Raw genomic sequence first — 19,498 nt, forward strand, 5'->3', positions numbered from 1 at the left:
TCATCTAAATTTGGACATCACACTCCAGTATAGTCTCCCTTTAGCCGGTAACTCAAATGGTGGATTGGCCAACATAGTCTCTCTTTAACCGGTAACTCAAATGGTGGATTGGCCAACATAGTCTCTCTTTAACCGGTAACTCAAATGGTGGATTGGCCAACATAGTCTCTCTTTAACCGGTAACTCAAATGGTGGATTGGCCAACATGGTCTCTCTTTAACCGGTAACTCAAATGGTGGATTGGCCAACATAGTCTCTCTTTAGCCGGTAACTCAAATGGTGGATTGGCCAACATATAGTCTCTCTTTAACCGGTAACTCAAATGGTGGATTGGCCAACATGGTCTCTCTTTAACCGGTAACTCAAATGGTGGATTGGCCAACATAGTCTCTCTTTAACCGGTAACTCAGATGGTGGATTGGCCAACATAGTCTCTCTTTAACCGGTAACTCAAATGGTGGATTGGCCAACATGGTCTCTCTTTAACCGGTAACTCAAATGGTGGATTGGCCAACATAGTCTCTCTTTAACCGGTAACTCAAATGGTGGATTGGCCAACATAGTCTCTCTTTAACCGGTAACTCAAATGGTGGATTGGCCAACATAGTCTCTCTTTAACCGGTAACTCAAATGGTGGATTGGCCAACATAGTCTCTCTTTAACCGGTAACTCAAATGGTGGATTGGCCAACATAGTCTCTCTTTAGCCGGTAACTCAAATGGTGGATTGGCCAACATAGTCTCTCTTTAACCGGTAACTCAAATGGTGGATTGGCCAACATAGTCTCTCTTTAACCGGTAACTCAAATGGTGGATTGGCCAACATAGTCTCTCTTTAACCGGTAACTCAAATGGTGGATTGGCCAACATAGTCTCTCTTTAACCGGTAACTCAAATGGTGGATTGGCCAACATAGTCTCTCTTTAGCCGGTAACTCAAATGGTGGATTGGCCAACATAGTCTCTCTTTAACCGGTAACTCAAATGGTGGATTGGCCAACATAGTCTCTCTTTAACCGGTAACTCAAATGGTGGATTGGCCAACATAGTCTCTCTTTAACCGGTAACTCAAATGGTGGATTGGCCAACATAGTCTCTCTTTAGCCGGTAACTCAAATGGTGGATTGGCCAACATAGTCTCTCTTTAACCGGTAACTCAAATGGTGGATTGGCCAACATAGTCTCTCTTTAACCGGTAACTCAAATGGTGGATTGGCCAACATGGTCTCTCTTTAGCCGGTAACTCAAATGGTGGATTGGCCAACATGGTCTCACTTTAAACATGTTAAACAATAAATCAAATGCTGGATTGGCCAACATGGTCTGACTTTAAACATGTTAAACAATAAATCAAATGCTGGATTGGCCAACATGGTCTGACTTTAAACATGTTAAACAATAAATTTAATGCTGGATTGGCCAACATGGTCTGACTTTAAACATGTTAAACAATAAATCAAAGTAACTTCTTTCAGTGGCATTTAGAAGTTAGTGTGATGAAGTAAGACGAGTTGTAATAAAGAAGTTGTTCATCCATAGAACTCGTCTAACTTTAATAAATCAAAGGCTGGATTGGCCAACATGGTCTGACTTTAAACATGTTAAACAATAAATCAAATGCTGGATTTGCCAAACATTGTCCTGAAAGCCACTTGTATGAGTAAGTGTGGGTGTCTCAGTCAAGTTCCACTATCATTTGGTGATATTGCTGGAAAATTGCTTAATATAGCATGAATCTTAAGCCTCTCAAGTGTGAAACAGCCAGCAGGAATGGTCTGTGGTTAACATGCTTAAGGGGAGAGAACTGTGTATACCTTATCTGCATGGATCTTTCAGCACTGTTTATTCAGCACATGTTGCTAACAAACATGAAATGGCTCCTGTAGCTTACAGAAAAACCCATGTTAAATAGAGTGATAAATGTACACAGCCATCTGTGGGATCCTATTATGTTCCATCACATTTGATAAGTCTTGATGCGTGGTAGAAGACACTCAAGGCACTTCACTATGCTCACATGAGTGCTGGGAGTTGGTTGTATAATCATGACTAATGATTGGTTCATCCTAACTGATTGATCATTGAAATTAATCAGCATCATTTCGTTGTTTTTTAAATGTTAACTTCAATAGACAAGATCACACCAAATAACACATTATCAAAAACAAAAAATTCAACACTGTATTTTTGAATGAAAACACTGGCCTGATTTTCCTGCCTCTCCAGGTATGAATTAATAACTAGTGAATAAGGAAACAGGGTTTTAAAATAACAATGTCGAGTCTACTCAATTAAAAATTAAGACAGTTGAGAACTTGAGAGAGGGGCAATATTGTTAGATTTGATTATGTTAAATTTCGTTCAGTTGGTTGGTCGTTCGGACCTCATCATTTGTTTGTAGTACACATGGTACATGTACTTTGCTTGCTTTGGGTCATAAGAGATTTCAAAGAGATTTCAAAGGTATGCATATTTTTTTTCACTATATTTGCACATGTAGTCTGACTTTGAATCTTAGTATATGTTCTATATGGCACGGTAGCTATTATCAGCTTCAAGCAGTCCCAGACTGCCTCCATGGTCTAGTGGTAGAGCGCCTGCCCGGAGAGTGGAAGGTTTGATTCTGGGCCACATCATACCAAAAGATGTTAAAAAATGGTATTTGTTGTTACCCTGCCTGGGACTCGGCATTAAGGGGCTAAAACAAGGACTGGTTGTCTCGGAGTCAGTATACCATGTCTGAATGGGGTATTCATGTTAAACTGAGGCATGGTATCTCAGTGGGCTAGCACTATTATTAAATCAGCATTAGTGCGGACCAGCACAAGCAGACACACACACACACACACACACACACATATCAATATATTAGTGCAATAAACTTGAACATGATGTTAAACACCTTTTTAATCCCGTTTGAGAAAAATGTTATCATCTAAATTTGGACATCACACTCTTCTAAAAAATGCGTCTAAGTACAGAAAATAGTGTTATATATTACATGATCGAGTCCTTGGTTGGAATAGAACGCCAATCGCTTGGGCTCTCTAAGTTGTGGAATGGAAACAAACACTTTACAGTTAAGACGATGAATGTCTATCGCTGTCTATGTATCAGTACTATCACTGCCCCTGTGGGGAATCCAGCGTCGCGTTAACGCAGAAACCTGCGTTTTTCACGCATTAAAATTATATAAACACACAAAAAATATTTTGCATGCGTGTTTTGCATGCACAGATTGTGATATACTTAATTTTGTATTGATACCATAAAATAAAAAGCTATTCAAAGCTGATAGCCTGCTTACAATGTTCAGACGAAAATAAATCAAAACCTGGAAATTCCCATTGCTAAAAATGGAATGTGGCCAGATGGCGCTTTGAATCGCGTCCTTTATATTTCCATATATGGTCTTTGGGCAACGGAATAACTGATCTCAGACACAGGACGACATTTGTAACTATCGGTGGAATTCCCCGGAAGTCGTTCGTTTCATCCAATCAGAGCCCAGCTTACAAGTAATAGTCGGTTATACGAACGATCATAAACAGAGCGACAGAAGAAAACTTCCACACATGGGCATGTGCTAACAACAGTCATATTTATTTTATTAATGATAGAACGTTCATTATATCAAAACTGGACCGTAAGTTAAAGCTTGGTCATAATTATTAGCTGTACTAGTACTGATTTTATTGAAATAAAAAATTCACACGCGAAATATTTGAATTGAAAATTTATTATTTCATTTCTGCATGCACTGTACAAAAACCTACCGCGAACACTGGAATCTGGGTAATAACTGATCTGCAGCAAGCCACGCTGGTCATTAGAGGCGATCTAATGGATTCGTGGTCAGACACGCTGACTTGGTGTGTTCTTGTACCCTGATGGTGTGGATCGTTGCTCTCAGAATTTTATCAGTCACTGGATTGTCTGATCCAGGCTTGATTATTTAAGGACCACCATCATATGGCTGGAATATTGCTGAGTGCGGCAGTAAACAACAAACATGCATAAAGCCAGTAATGCCAAAATACAAATGGGGGCTGACAAACAAGTATTAAGAACGATGTATATGTGGTAGCCAGAAAACATTATGCCCCTCTATACCACTGTGTACATCGCTGCTACCATTGTTGTCTGTGATGCTTGTTTGGGAGGCTTTACACTTGTACAATGTAATGAACAAATATTATTTTATTGTTTCCAAGTACCTACAGATGCTGAAAATTGCTATGTGTATCCCTTGTATCTTTACTTGGTTAATAACGCCATGTGCATCACACAGTCCTACCTTGCATGAAGCTTCATGTGACTCCCACCCATCGACAGTTTATGTACACAGATGCCTCGAACAGTTTAGGAAATTAACAGCAATTTACCTCAGATTACAAACATGGTGATACTGGAAAACTAGAAAATATTATTGTTATTTTGTAAGAATTGGGATCTATTTTTTAAGTTCTTATTTTGTGAAATTACTATTGTACCATTGCATCCAATGCAAGAATGCAAGCATTAAGCTCGCACCCTGTATTCATGCTATCAGTCTTGTTATCAGTTGAATACAAGTCACCTCTACAAAGTCACAAACATTCGTTATGTTCACTTGAATTGGGAAATTCTCTTTCCTATTTGATAATGGTTGTCGACGTGCAGACTGGGCGAGATATCGGCCTCTGACTGGGTCTAATACATGAAGCATGTTAAGCATGTCAAGCATGTGAAGCACATCAAGCACACGAAGCATGTCAAGCATATCAAGCACATGAAGCATATCAAGCACATGAAGCATATCAAGCACACAAAGCATATGAAGCATGTCAAGCATATGAAGCATATCAAGCACATGAAGCATGTCAAGCATATCAAGCACATGAAGCATGTCAAGCATATCAAGCACACAATGCATGTTGTCAAGCATGTCAAGCATATCATGCACATGAAGCATGTCAAGCACATGAAGCATGTCAAGCACATGAAGCATGTCAAGCATATCAAGCACATGAAGCATATCAAGCACATGAAGCATGTCAAGCACATGAAGCATATCAAGCACATGAAGCATGCCAAGCACATGAAGCATATCAAGCACACGATGCATGTTGTCAAGCATGTCAAGCACATGAAGCATGTCAAGCACATGAAGCATATCAAGCACATGAAGCATGTCAAGCACATGAAGCATGTCAAGCATATCATGCACATGAAGCATGTCAAGCACATGAAGCATGTCAAGCACATGAAGCATGTCAAGCACACGATGCATGTTGTCAAGCATGTCAAGCACATGAAGCATGTCAAACACATGAAGCATATCAAGCACATGAAGCATGTCAAGCACATGAAGCATGTCAAGCATATCATGCACATGAAGCATGTCAAGCACATGAAGCATGTCAAGCACATGAAGCATGTCAAGCATATCAAGCACATGAAGCATGTCAAGCACATGAAGCATGTCAAGCACATGAAGCATGCCAAGCACATGAAGCATGCCAAGCATATCAAGCACACGATGCATGTTGTCAAGCATGTCAAGCACATGAAGTATGTCAAGCACATGAAGCATATCAAGCACATGAAGCATGTCAAGCACATGAAGCATATCAAACACATGAAGCATATCAAGCACACGTAGCATGTCAAGCATATCAAGCACATGAAGCATGTCAAGCATATCAAGCACATGAAGCATATCAAACACATGAAGCATGTCAAGCATATCAAGCACATGAAGCATGTCAAGCCCATGAAGCATATCAAGCACATGATGCATGTTGTCAAGCATATCAAGCACATGATGCATGTTGTCAAGCATATCAAGCACATGAAGCATGTCAAGCATATCAAGCACATTAAGCATGTCAAGCACATGAAGCATATCAAGCACATAAGGCATGTCAAGCACATGAAGCATGTCAAGCACATGAAGCATGTCAAGCATATCAAGCACAGAAAGCATGTCAAGCATATCAAGCACACAAAGCATATCAAGCATGTCAAGTATATGAAGCATCTCAAGCATATCAAGCACACGAAGCATATCAAGCATGTCAAGTATATCAAGCACATGAAGCATGTCAAGCATATCAAGCACTAAAAGTATATCAAGCATATCAAGCATGTAAGGCATGATATGCATGTCAAGCACATGAAGCATGTCAAGCATACCAAGTATGAAAAGCATGTCAATCATGTCTAGCACATCAAACATGTCTAAGATATCAAGCATAACATTTGACTTTATCATACTTATTTGGCTTCAGCAAGTATTTGACAAATTGCATGGATAGCACAATAAAACAGTTAACCCACTAATTCTACCATGAAAACTGCACAATCAGATAAAGAGGTCAATTCTTTTCCTGCCATACACAATATGTGCTAAGTTCAGTGTGCATGCAGCAGACCTCTAGACTGGAACCGTTCAAGGCGCTGCCATTATCCGTTATCTTGGCGTTACCCCCTAAAGATAACATCCAAGACAACAACCTTTTCTTATTTCAGAAGCAAAAATAGAATGCATGTTGCAGATGTTTGAAAGAGTAAAATGAAGCTGTGCCTGAATTCTCTGACAGTGACTCATTTCAGGTTGAAAAACTAGGCATCCTCGTCATGTGCATTTTGCAGGCTTCTTGAAAACTTGATCCTTACTCTGCACTGTGGATATTCTAATGGGTGTTTGATGTGTATCATGTTTAAGGCTTTAAATACTTTCTGAAATTGATACATACTTGAATTAATGCTTTCAAGCATTTGCGTCTGGACAAGTCTTTGGTGAGTTGTGAACTGAGCGTCTGAAGGTGGAAGTCAGGATACAGACATGTATTTAATCTGCTACTTTTGCCACTCTGAAGCCTGAGTCGAGTAATATTGCTTTTCATCCAGCAAGATCGGTGTATACTCGTTCATATAGTTTGTTATACCTGTGAAGATCCAGGGTAGAATAGTTCTTCAGCCACCCATGCTTGCCATAAAAGGCGACTATGGTTGGCTTAAGAGGCGACTAACGGGATCGGGTGGTCAGGCTCGCTGACTTGGTTGATGCATGTCATTGTATCCCAATTGCGTGGATCGACGCTCATGATGTCAAATCACTAGATTGTCTGGTCCAGACTTGATTATTTTCAGACCGCCGTCATATAGCTGGAATATTGCTGAGTGCGGCGTTAAACCACAAACAAACAAGCAAACATTGCCCTCAAAAATAGTTTGTTTGACCAATACTGAGGGTAATTGCAAAATACAAGTTGGAGGGGCCTGTTGAGTGTGATGAGGGTGTTTCAAGTCAGTAGTCAGTGAAATTTTGGGCCTTTAGCATGTAGTCATTGTTTGGGTTAGTCAATGGAACACACAGGCAAATAGCTGACAAGCTGTCAAGTTGGGTCTAAAATGTGAAATCATCCCTATGTGGATGCGGATCGGCGGTCAGTCTGTAGACAAACATGGGACAGCTGGTTCTGCTTTCGTTTCATTACTGCAATTTGTGTTTTGCAAATACCCAACACTGACTGATTTTGTGATGTCATTAGATCCAGCTAAATATTATTTTTACCAAATTTTAGAACAATTATGATAAACAGTTTAGTTTTAATTTAGATTAAATTTTATGGACATTTATGTAAATCTTTTTGGTGAAAATTGACTCATCATACATATTACATGTTTTCTTAATGTTGTTTGTTCAGTTGCTTTATGCTAAATAGTGTACTCCATCAGGACCCTGGGTTAGTTGGGGCGAGTAGACTGATAATGTTTTGTCAGGGCTGCATATGTACCATGATGTACAGGTGACACAGGGGTAGTGTGATGTGAGTTCCAGGGCTCACTGTTGTAGCTCCTACACTAAAACATGTTTTTTTTTACTGGAGCTGAGCTGAAGCCACACTTTAAATTGTGGTTTATTTTCTTTTATATAGCTTGAGAAGGTCAAAATGGAAATATAAACAACTTTGTCACCTGTTTGTGTAACTCAATACATGTATTTTGTTTTTTATTTGGCATACATTTGTTTGGGTTGATCATGTTGATAGGTTTAAGTGCAGTTTCTGTTTGAAGGATGTGCCGGATGTTTATGTAAAATGTACATGTATTTACTTCTGCTAGAGAAGGGTTTTACTGTTATAAAGTGTTTACAGTGGCTGACGACAACATGCATTGATGCTAATCAGATGCTAATTAGCAATTAAAACTTTAATGGATATTTTAATGCTTTTTGTGTTATGTCTCTTTATTTTCCATTTCATCATTGGGCGAACGTAACTATGACAACTATTTATCTTCTTTTTTTCTTATTTATCTTAACTGATCAGTAGTGTAAAGTGAAAAATTAATAAAATGACAAATTTGTTGTAGGGCGTTGGTCCATAGGGGAGGTAACTCATCATGGATATGTGTACTTGTTATAGAATTTGTTGAAGTTTTGTTTGTTTGTTGTTTAACGCTGCACTCAGCAATATTCCAGATATATGACGGCGTTCTGTGTAAATAATATAGTCTGGACCAGACAATCCTGTGATTGATATCAATCACCCAATTGGGATTGATGACATATATCAACCAAGTCAACGAGCCTGACCACCCGATCCCGTTAGTCGCCTCTTATGACAAGCATAGAGTTTGTTAAATGTATCAAGAGCTCTGTTTGTTAGCTCATTCATTGAATGAAATAAGTATCTGCCTTCTGTATTGCTGGAATATTGCTTAAAACTGCATAAAACCCAGCTATGTCACTCACCTGCCCTTCTACCCTGACCCGTGGTTAGTCACTTGATATATTGTTTAATGCCAAAAATTCACTATAATTCCATGGTAACACAACAAGTCACTCATGTTCACATTCCTTCTGATTTTTTATTATGTTTGGATAAAGCCAAAGCTTCAGTCAACTTTTGTGTATCCATGACCAGATCATTTTCTATGTGTATCTGAATACTTTTTGCCAGGGCTCCAGTAAAACAATTCCCAAGTGGACATTTTGTAGCCAACTCTTGAGACTTACAGCGGGTATCCGGGATGGGTCGGGTAATAGGGGGTCGGGTACCCGGGTAGGGTCAAGTAATAGGGGGTTGAGGTCCCCGGTTAGTAATTTTGGACTTGTCCAAGCCCTGCCTGGAGATATAGAGGATAGAATGAGAATGTGTAATCAGCTGATCATTACAAGAAGCACCCATAAAATGTTCAAACTTCCCTGATGCAAATGAACTCAGAGCGGGTTCCAATTTGAGTAAAACTGAGGTAAGTATTATCATGATCATATTGTCTTTTTTTTAAGATCTATGACAGATAGCAGATCTAACTGCAGTTCTTGTTTTAACTGAGCTAGGGCTGGGGCATGGTCTTGACATTCCAATAACAAGTGAGCAATGGATTCAAGTTGATTCAACTTTCCTTTCATTTGAGTATGAGTATGGCTTTTGGTGGATCTTGGATTGAATTTTGTATAGCCATCTGCCTATCTTACTTGCGTCCCACTGGGCTCGCCATCTTTGGGCTATGGAGGCTTTGATTTTGCTTTTTATCTCTAGTTTTCTGAAGGGAATAGGCAGTATGTCCGCTTTGTTTAGAGCTAGCTTCACCAGTGTGCTTTTTCATTTCCATGAATGAATTATTTTGTTCACAGGAAATATAGTTTATATTAAAAACACATAGAACACAATATCTACCTGGACCACCACCTGTCTGTGTTGTCAGTGTCACACCTGCCTGAGTGCAGGGCCAACACAAACACTGCAAGGTGGTCACAGTATCTACCTGGACCATCACCATGATCACCTGTCTGTGTTGTCGCAGTATCTACCTGGACCATCACCTGTCTGTGTTGTCCCAGTATCTACCTTGACCACCACCTGTCTGTGTTGTCACAGTATCTACCTGGACCACCACCTGTCTGTGTTGTCACAGTGTCTACCTGGAGCATCACCTGTCTGTGTTGTCACAGTATCTACCTGGACCACCACCTGTCTGTGTTGTCACAGTATCTACCTGGACCACCACCTGTCTGTGTTGTCATTGTCACACCTTTCAGAGTGCAGTGACAGCACAAGCACTGCAAGGTGGTCACAGTATCTACCTGGAGCACCACCTTTCTGTGTTGTCACAGTATCTACCTGGACCACCACCTGTCTGTGATGTCATTGTCACACCTGTCAGAGTGCAGTGACAGCACAAACACTGCAAGGTGGCCACAGTATCTACCTGGACCACCACCTGTCTGTGTTGTCACAGTATCTACCTGGACCACCACCTGTCTGTGATGTCACAGTATCTACCTGGACCACCACCTGTCTGTGATGTCATTGTCACACCTGACTCTGTGCAGGGCCAACACAAACACTGCAAGGTGGCCACAGTATCTACCTGGGCCATCACCTGTCTGTGTTGTCACAATATCTACCTGGACCACCACCTGTCTATGATGTCACAATATCTACCTGGACCACCACTTGTCTGTGTTTTTACAATATCTACCTGGACCACCACCTGTCTGTGATGTCACAGTGTCTACCTGGACCACCACCTGTCTGTGATGTCACAGTATCTACCTGGAGCATCACCTGTCTGTGATGTCACAGTATCTACCTGGGCCATCACCTGTCTGTGTTGTCACAGTATTTATCTGGACCACCACCTGTCTGTGTTGTCACAGTATCTACCTGGACCACCACCTGTCTGTGTTGTCACAGTATCTACCTGGAGCACCACCTGTCTGTGATGTCACAGTATCTACCTGGACCACCACCTGTCTGTGATGTCATTGTCACACCTGCCTGAGTGCAGGGCCAACACAAACACTGCAAGGTGGTCACAGTATCCCCCTGGACCATCACCTGTCTGTGTTGTCAGTGTCACACCTGACTCGGTGCAGGGCCAACACAAACACTGCAAGGTGGCCACAGCTTGCCACTATCGGAACCCAATGTTCCCCACAGGGATGTAGATGATGCGGCCCACCTATGCGAGTGCCAGGTATTAACATCACGGCCCAGCATCCCATTGTACCGGGGCACCTGCAGATTAAGGTTGCTGGAGACGTCAGTCGGTGTACGAGGAGGGACCAGGTTTCAAAGGAGACCTGCTTCTCATGAAGAGTCTCAGACTTTCAAATCTTGTCTGTTTGTTCAGGATAGTTAGGGGAAACATTAAAAAATGAGACCGTTACCCTATCTTCTTGACCTTTATGTAGTCTCGGACATGAAAATAGCTTGGGAATTGTATTCCGGCTACTATTTTCTGTCTGGCTTGGTATTTTAGTCGTATCTCGGGGTATCCTATGATGTACTCACGAAGGGGCCCTTGGCTCTATGAATTGCTGCATGGCTGACTTTATCTCACTGCATTCTGGCAGATATATTTGACTTCGGAAACCCAATAAGCTGCAATGTGATTATGGAGGGTACAGGCGACACATATTGTTTAATATGTGGTGATTGTTTACCAACACATGCCCTTGTGGTAGACAGAAGAGAGGTTCCACTCTTGATGTTGCTACACACAATATCGGGTTAGTCTCTACCAATTATGAGATGTGTTTGGCTATGTGAGTGAAAACATCTCTAGCTCCTCTTAAAATAACCCGTAGCATCTCCCGCAAGGCTGATGGACTTGTGAGGAAAGGTCCTGCTGCTGTAGTACTGGTACGGGGTTTATGGGGATGCTGTAAGTTTGTGAGCTGAGTCTGCGAGTCGTTGCTGTGAGTTGTTGAGAGGAGTGGTTGAGATGAGGAAGTAGACAGCACGGCCTGCTGGGTAGGATCGCTGTGGTTACGGAAGTGGGAGAGGGGCCTGTCAGTGACGGGAGGAGAACCAGGTAAGTCACATGTCAGCTCTACACAATCTGTGCAAAATTTACAGCTGCGTCAGGCGGAGGGTTAAAATTTGATCCATTTTTCACTTTGGATGTACATGCAGGATGTTACTTTCTGTGGATTTGTTTGGTGATTCTAAGGAATATGATTCATAATTAGTGTTCTGGCAGCAGGATTTGTAAATGTGTCCATGATATGGGGTAAGATTTCTATTTATAAATATGTTGAAGCTATGATTTACTAATGGATGTTTTGTGTCTTCATTCATGCAACTGGCAGGCAGATTCTAATTGCCATTTAAAGATCAAAACAATTATTGTTATGGTTGTGCATGTTAAAAGATGAATGATCTTTTCTTGATTTGGAGAATTATTGATACTTTTTAATGAGTGTTATTGCCCACTTTATACACAAATGACTTTGCAAAAAAAATGTTCATATTTTTATATGAGATGCTGTGAGATGAACATTTCAGCATAGGATTTCATACCAGGGATTCAGAATGGTTCATTCTTGGACATTGACTGATTGTCATTCAAAATGTCCAAAAGATATTTTTCAATTTATTGTATGGAAGAATGTCTTCAAAAATTTGCTAAAATCTCAAATATGTCCAAATGACATTTGTCTCTTGCAAAATCGCTGCATACCGGAATTATTTGCATCTGGCTCCATGTAGGATGTATATGGCATATGTTTTTCGTTGAGTGTCATGTAATTATTAAGTGACTCTAGTTACTGAAGTAGCTGTAGAATGTATGTACAATAGCAGGCAGGGGTTGGCATCTTTAGGAATTACTGGCTGTCCAAAATGCATCACTCATGACTCATAAATCAGCTATATAGGCTCTTAAATGTCTGAGGGTTGTAATAAATATTGAAGAAATGGCTGTGGATGTCATGTCATGCACAACAACAATAGTCCGCTTCATGTGCAGAGGGATGTAGTGATAAGATTGGCTCCTTCAGATAACATGGGGCACCTGGGATTAGTGTATCAAGGGATGGAGGATGATGTAGTGATAAGATCGGCTCCTTCAGATAACATGGGGCACCTGGGATTAGTGTATCAAGGGATGGAGGATGATGTAGTGATAAGATCGGCTCCTTCAGATAACATGGGGCACCTGGGATTAGTGTATCAAGGGATGGAGGATGATGTAGTGATAAGATTGGCTCCTTCAGATAACATGGGGCACCTGGGATTAGTGTATCAAGGGATGGAGGATGATGTAGTGATAAGATCGGCTCCTTCAGATAACATGGGGCACCTGGGATTAGTGTATCAAGGGATGGAGGATGATGTAGTGATAAGATCTGCTCCTTCAGATAACATGGGGCACCTGGGATTAGTGTATCAAGGGATGGAGGATGATGTAGTGATAAGATTGGCTCCTTCAGATAACATGGGGCACCTGGGATTAGTGTATCAAGGGATGGAGGATGATGTAGTGATAAGATTGGCTCCTTCAGATAACATGGGGCACCTGGGATTAGTGTATCAAGGGATGGAGGATGATGTAGTGATAAGATCGGCTCCTTCAGATAACATGGGGCACCTGGGATTAGTGTATCAAGGGATGGAGGATGATGTAGTGATAAGATCTGCTCCTTCAGATAACATGGGGCACCTGGGATTAGTGTATCAAGGGATGGAGGATGATGTAGTGATAAGATCGGCTCCTTCAGATAACATGGGGCACCTGGGATTAGTGTATCAAGGGATGGAGGATGATGTAGTGATAAGATCTGCTCCTTCAGATAACATGGGGCACCTGGGATTAGTGTATCAAGGGATGGAGGATGATGTAGTGATAAGATTGGCTCCTTCAGATAACATGGGGCACCTGGGATTAGTGTATCAAGGGATGGAGGATGATGTAGTGATAAGATTGGCTCCTTCAGATAACATGGGGCACCTGGGATTAGTGTATCAAGGGATGGAGGATGATGTAGTGATAAGATCTGCTCCTTCAGATAACATGGGGCACCTGGGATTAGTGTATCAAGGGATGGAGGATGATGTAGTGATAAGATTGGCTCCTTCAGATAACATGGGGCACCTGGGATTAGTGTATCAAGGGATGGAGGATGATGTAGTGATAAGATCGGCTCCTTCAGATAACATGGGGCACCTGGGATTAGTGTATCAAGGGATGGAGGATGATGTAGTGATAAGATCGGCTCCTTCAGATAACATGGGGCACCTGGGATTAGTGTATCAAGGGATGGAGGATGATGTAGTGATAAGATCGGCTCCTTCAGATAACATGGGGCACCTGGGATTAGTGTATCAAGGGATGGAGGATGATGTAGTGATAAGATCGGCTCCTTCAGATAACATGGGGCACCTGGGATTAGTGTATCAAGGGATGGAGGATGATGTAGTGATAAGATCGGCTCCTTCAGATAACATGGGGCACCTGGGATTAGTGTATCAAGGGATGGAGGATGATGTAGTGATAAGATCGGCTCCTTCAGATAACATGGGGCACCTGGGATTAGTGTATCAAGGGATGGAGGATGATGTAGTGATAAGATCGGCTCCTTCAGATAACATGGGGCACCTGGGATTAGTGTATCAAGGGATGGAGGATGATGTAGTGATAAGATTGGCTCCTTCAGATAACATGGGGCACCTGGGATTAGTGTATCAAGGGATGGAGGATGATGTAGTGATAAGATCGGCTCCTTCAGATAACATGGGGCACCTGGGATTAGTGTATCAAGGGATGGAGGATGATGTAGTGATAAGATCGGCTCCTTCAGATAACATGGGGCACCTGGGATTAGTGTATCAAGGGATGGAGGATGATGTAGTGATAAGATCGGCTCCTTCAGATAACATGGGGCACCTGGGATTAGTGTATCAAGGGATGGAGGATGATGTAGTGATAAGATCGGCTCCTTCAGATAACATGGGGCACCTGGGATTAGTGTATCAAGGGATGGAGGATGATGTAGTGATAAGATCGGCTCCTTCAGATAACATGGGGCACCTGGGATTAGTGTATCAAGGGATGGAGGATGATGTAGTGATAAGATCTGCTCCTTCAGATAACATGGGGCACCTGGGATTAGTGTATCAAGGGATGGAGGATGATGTAGTGATAAGATCTGCTCCTTCAGATAACATGGGGCACCTGGGATTAGTGTATCAAGGGATGGAGGATGATGTAGTGATAAGATTGGCTCCTTCAGATAACATGGGGCACCTGGGATTAGTGTATCAAGGGATGGAGGATGATGTAGTGATAAGATCTGCTCCTTCAGATAACATGGGGCACCTGGGATTAGTGTATCAAGGGATGGAGGATGATGTAGTGATAAGATTGGCTCCTTCAGATAACATGGGGCACCTGGGATTAGTGTATCAAGGGATGGAGGATGATGAAGCGTGGGATAATTCCTCCTCCTCATAAAGCAGCATTTGTTTGAATACACATAATCATAAATAAGTGAAAATCAATAAATAAATATATAAAATTAAATAAAATTAGAATAAGTCTGTGTGAACTTTTTGATATTTTTTTTAGTACTTTGAATATTCAACTTAATCATGTTATTAATGTGAGCGCTTAAATTATTAGTTGTATGACATATACTTTCTCTTCACGATTAAATCATAAGCCCAGCTGAAGAGGTTACAGGGCATCTTCCTGATGAGGAAGGAATTGTACAGATATGATGCTCAGCTGGTAGGCAAGCTGATACAGTTAATGCTTCAACAGGTGCTATATCAGGTGTATTTTGGCCTCAGACACAATTTCCAAACATTTTGGTCAATATTAATTGATAGTATTTCATCTGACTAACCGGATAGATTATATAGATGACTCAAATTAGTTTTGATCAATCTCCACAGCATTTGTTAGTCATATTAGTGAATACACAAACAATATTGAGTAATCAATATGTGTCAGTTTGTGTGATGTGTGACTATTATCATGATTATGATACTTAACTTATATTTATCCTTTCTTATATTTCTGACCTAGGGAGTAAAATCTTTTAAAGAGTGGGATGGTATCTGCTTTACAATATATCTTAAAATGTTGTTTAAGTGTTTGTAACTTCTTTGGAAGCTGAGTTAAATTAAAACAGAAAGTACCCTCAAGTTGATGAGCATGATGAGGGGAAATAGCCTGGACAACAACATTCTAAACTTTATTGAAAGTTCTTTATCCGTTACCATGGTTACATATGATCAGTGTAATTACCAGTTCCTGTCAGCAGGTAGTCTGTCTCACAGTTCCTGTACCATTTTGTTTTCACTTCTGCCAAGCCCTTGCTGTAATTCTAGAGTTCTATACGAAGCAAGTCTAGATTTTCAACAGGTTCACTGGGACTCCTTTTCAATTTAATTATAGTTCATTGTTACTATCAACATTATATATTTTCAGAGGCTAAGCGTTAGTCTGGTCAGCAAGTTGCTATATATACATGCATATGTTCATGCCGTAATAGCTTGACTTGGAATATGTTTTGGGTCTGAGGAGAACAGTATTGAGTTTGAGTGCAAGCCTTGTAGCCCTCCATCAAACAGACACAACTAGGCTGTGGGGAGGGAACGGAGAACAAAGCCTGATTAAAATAGATGATCAGACCTGGGGGGTACACAGTGATGAGGAGATATTGGGGGCCGTCTCACCGTGTTGGAGATTGTTAATCAGTGGGAGGCAGTGGAATGTAACACCACTCTGCAACGAGTGAAGCTTGGATCATACAAGCATTTGATAGCTGTGAACAACTGTGTTTTTTATTGTTAGTTAATAGTTTTTGATTTTGATTTTGAGAAAATATTCATTTTTATGATGATGCTGATGATGATGATGATGATGATGATGGTGATGATGATGATGAGCATTTGATAGCTGTGAACAACTATGTTTTTTATTGTTAGTTAATAGTTTTTGCTTTTGTTTTTGAGAAAATATTCATTTTTATGATAATGATGATGGTGGTGGTGGTGATGATGATGATGATGACGACGACGACAGAATGTGATAGTTGTGGTGATGATGATGGTGATGATGATGATGATGATGATGGAGCAATTTTAATGATAGTGTGGATGAATTTTGATAATATACATGACATGTACTTCAAAGTCTTATCTGATGGAAATTTATGTGACATATCGAGTATAGTCGTTATTTTCCAGTAGCTACTAGGTGAAAGTTTACCCAGTACAACACCATCTGAAGAACACCATCAACTATGCAGACAATGCCTACACTGGTCTGTACTATCACTGCAGGAGACAGGAGGAATCCCCTTCAATGAGAGGGGGCCAGTAGAATTGGTTGGGGGACGCTGCTCAATCATGAGCTTATCCAGGTGGTATGCTGATGTTGGTTTGGTTAGGGGATAAATAAGCTAATGAGATGAAATGAGCACCAAAGAACCAGCTAACACAATTAGGAGGTAAACAATGATAAACCAACTGTGTTTTTAATTTAGAGGTTTCAAATTCTGATTTGACACCTGTAAATTTCATTTGAATGATTGTATGAGTACACATTTGAGAAAGAATTGCATTCAAATGAATATGTTCTTCTGCGGTAAAGATGTCATTAGCAAAATGATGGTGTTATGTAGATTTGATACTGCTGACTGACCAGTCAGATTGCAGGATTCTAAACAATGCTAAACTGTCATGGTAAAATACTGATCAAGATAAAATGCAAACATGTTAAACGTTACTAGGTAGCCTAAGTCAAATTCGACCCGTGAAGATCCGGGTCAGAATTGGTCTTCAGCAACCCATTCTTCTCGTATTTACAGGAGATGCATGTTATCATATCCCAATTGCGTGGATTGATGCTCATGATGTCAATCACTAGATTGTCTAGTCCAGACCCGATTATTTATTGACCGCCATCGTATAGTTGGAATATTGCTGAGTGTGACGTTTAACAACAACAAAAAACTACTACTACTACCATGACTACTACTACCACTAATACTACTTCTATAGTTGGAATATTGCTGAGTTCGGCGTTAAACAACAACCAAACAAACTACTACTACTACTACTACTACTACTACTACTACTACTACTACCACCGCAACACACACATGGTAAGCCATTACACTTATCTCGGTAAATTGTTCCTGCAGCTACATCAACTACTACAACCGCATGGTTGTCGCTCCCTGATGTAGTACACCGGCAACAGGTACTTCTGTTGCCTCCTCGGTGTACTCTCTGTAGAAACATGCAGTTATCGGGACAGGAGTTTCTGATAAACATTGTGTAATAACAAACCTCCAGCCCAGTGTTTATCTATGTGTTCTACTACTGACACTGTCAGATCCAGCAATTCTGAAAATGTTTGTATCATAAACATGGTTGTAAGCCATTTCCCAAGCTCATGTATACAGGGCTCAATTTAGTGACTGTAAAACAAATACAGTAAACTTTGGTTATAACGAACTCAAAGGGACCACAAGTTTTAGTTCGTTATAACCGTAGTTGGTATAAGCATACATACAGTATATATACAGCAAATGGCCGGGACCAAAAAAACAGTTCATTATATCATGTATATCCGTCAGATCGTTATAAACGTGTTCGTTATAAACATAGTTTACTGTTTACAAATTTGTGTCTGTCTGGCGCTTACCTTTTCACACAACAACAATCTTTGAACGCAGTCCTGACCTTAGCCTAACTCCAAGGCTTTACTGAAAGAAAAGTCCATGGATGTGTAGTAATTCTATCCTCCTAATAGGCAAGTCTAGATCTAAGGACTCCAATATCTTATAGGGACAACTTGTCCTTTTTATTTACATAATCTAGAAATTATGATTTAATCTAATAATGATCACCTTAGAGACTCGTGGTAGAGCGTCCTCCCGGAGAGCGGAAGGTCCGGGGTTCGATCCCCGGCCGCGTCATTACAAAAGACATTAAAAGATGGTACTTGTTGTTATCCTGCCTGGCGCTCGGCATTAAGGGGCTAAAACAAGGACTGGTCGGCTCGGAGTCAGTATACTGTGTCTGAGTGATGTATTCATGTTAAACTGCGGCATGGTATCTCAATGAGCTAGCACTATAAATCGGCATCAGTCCGGACTAAAGTACAAGCAGCCACACATACATGCATGCACGTTGCTATATAAGTGCAATAATCTTGGACGCGACGTTAAACACAATTTCACCTCACCTCACCATTAATTAAGGTGACACGGGCAGCAGACCAGCCTATGTTTCAACTTTGATAAATTTATGGTTGTAACCTGTTTTTGTCTGGTGCAACTGGATTTTCATGTACACATGCACCTAGAGCAAGTTAAATCAAGTTCCTTAAATCAAGCCCTGTGTAATCCCAGTACCTATTGGAATAGTTGGTGTTAGTACAGAGGTATTTCTCTTGATGCCGCGTTTGAAATTAAGAGCGCCCTTGGGTCCTTGAGGTTTTCTGCTATGATATTTGAATCAAGGGACCCCCTATTTTTTTCTTTTAGTATGCAGGCTTTGACAAGGACCCCTTGACCATGTTGACTTTCAAGCTTAATTTCGAACATGGGTCTGTGTTTGATTTTCAAAGTAGGATCTGCCACTGTAATCAGTTTGGTAGTATGGCACTCACTAGCCTTGCTCCAAATCTGTACTGAATGTTAGGTCAATGGATGTATGGTTATTCTATCCTCATAATAAGTAAGTCTAGTTAATCGACAGT

At 40.8% G+C, this 19,498-nt stretch overlaps 1 protein-coding gene across 3 annotated transcripts in view; it reads left to right on the top strand.

Moving 5' to 3' along the window:
- Positions 1–19,498, top strand: part of LOC124122194 (E3 ubiquitin-protein ligase HERC2-like) — a 150,968-nt gene that overhangs the window by 3,543 nt on the left and 127,927 nt on the right. Inside the window, exon 1 of one of the 3 annotated variants that reach the window (XM_048387869.1) lies at positions 11,697–11,812. The exons of the other annotated variants lie outside the window; for them this stretch is intronic. The gene's annotated coding sequence lies outside the window, so the exon portion shown is untranslated. Of the gene's footprint in view, positions 1–11,696; positions 11,813–19,498 lie in introns of those variants that run through there. 3 annotated transcript variants of the gene reach the window in all.

Source organism: Haliotis rufescens, unplaced genomic scaffold, assembly GCF_023055435.1.
Source record: "Haliotis rufescens isolate VD_foot unplaced genomic scaffold, xgHalRufe1.0.p SCAF_7, whole genome shotgun sequence".
Classification (NCBI taxonomy): Eukaryota; Metazoa; Mollusca; class Gastropoda; order Lepetellida; family Haliotidae; genus Haliotis; species Haliotis rufescens.